Genomic DNA, 2,092 nt, shown 5'->3' on the forward strand with positions numbered 1-2,092 from the left:
TATATATATATATATATGTATATGTGTATATTTATTTTATATATTTGTTAATAACATAACATATATTGTAATACATATATAATATACATATATAATATACATATATAATATACTTGAAATTTTTTCAGTATTATTTAAAACTATTTCATATTACATTTGAAATTTATACACAAAATAATGTAAAATAAAATCTCAATTCTTGCAATGCAAAAAGATAAAAATAAACGAGTCTTTACAAACAAAAAGGATATAAATTACTTATCCTTTTACTCATAAATTTGGCCGATTTATTTTTATTTTTTTGTAAAATTTATATATTATGTACATGAATTTTCTGAATCACTTTTAACATAATATTATACTATGATAGTTGATAATTTCTCAAGAGCGATATATTCTGAGCGACTTTACATAATTTATTGCGCGAATGAGATAATTGTACTCGAGATAATTGTACTAATAAATTCTTATGTTATCGATTCTTGCCAATTGCATACTTTTAACAAGTCATATTTCTGCCAAGAAATTTTTTTTCGATATTATAAGCGATTCGACAGTATTACGCGCAATTGCTATACATATTCACGCATAAAATAAAACGAACAAAAATGTTTAGAAAAAAATATGAAAGCAACGTGGTATAAAAATTTCATTGATAGCGAATTATCTGATTTTGCATTTATCATACCAGTGACACATATATATGTATCCTTAGGAAAATCAAATGAGAAATGTAAATTCTCTCGTGTCGTTCATTACTATCGAAAAATTTTTCTCTCACAACTCGTACAAGCGTAATAAAAATATATTTATATTGAAAAATTACTCAATGACTCAAGTAATTACGTGTTTACTTTTAAACGTGTTTACTTTTAAAAATTTCATAAAATAAAATTATACTGAAAGGGTAAAAGATTAATGCTGTTATTGATGAGATATTATTAAAAATAGATGAAGTTTTCGAAATTATCAAGTGATTGTAATAAATCCGAATAGGGATAACTAAAGAGCATATACATTATCGATTATTCGATATATAAATACATATAACGTATCTCCATAATGCATAATTCATAATACATTTAATTTATGATCTATTATTATACAAATGTTTTGTAAATAAGAATATAATATCTATTTAAAACGTAATAATATTATGTAAGTATAGAATGTTTCTAAATTTCTTTGACAAACTTTAGAATAAATTCTTCATGTCGTATTAAATAAAAAAATTCATATAAAATCATGTTCCAAACATGTGTAAAAAGTTATCATTAAAAGATTAGATTCAACAAAATTTTTAACTAACAAAATGATCAATATCAAGTTATAATTAATAAGAGATGTTCAAAGTGTCTGATTGAATTTTTTTAATTTTTATCTATAGGAATATTTATATAGTTGATTATGTTATACAAATAAAAATAAAGAGAGTTTCATCAGCATTTTTAATACTCGTAAAACTATTCATAATTTGTGACTTTTGAAAAGTTGCGATAGTCAAATTGTTGTTAGCGTCTGCATTCAATCGATTGGAATCGAGAATATTTCTTATAAATGTATTGTAATTGTGACTTAATACTAATCACATCTTATCAGTATTAAAAATATTATCGTTAGTTATACTTACTTTTTTAATTTCATTTTTTATCAAATTAATAACACAGTGCGACATAAAAAATTGAAATGCGATTTCGATTCTGAAGATTGATTGTAATAGAAAATTATCGCCAATCTATCTAAATTTCATTTAACTGACATTTAAAGTTGGCCAATTTTGAGCTGTAAAAATTACCGAAAAATGTAAAAATAAGGAAAAATCGGAGCAGTTTCATCGTGTTCCTCAAAAAGTTTTATTTAAGTTAAGTTTTAACAATAAGACATAATCTATAAAAAGTGACTTGAAAACATCGTGTATATATACTGCTGCGATCTGTATTTTATAGTTATTACCATTATATATATATATATATATATATATATATATATATATAGTAGTTATTATACTATACTACTACGTACTATAGTAGAACGTACGTACGAAACGTAACTAAATAATAAAGTAAAGTTAAGTTAATTTTTTAAAAACTTT

Source organism: Atta cephalotes (assembly GCF_000143395.1).
Source record: "Atta cephalotes unplaced genomic scaffold scaffold00001, whole genome shotgun sequence".
Lineage (NCBI taxonomy): Eukaryota > Metazoa > Arthropoda > Insecta > Hymenoptera > Formicidae > Atta > Atta cephalotes.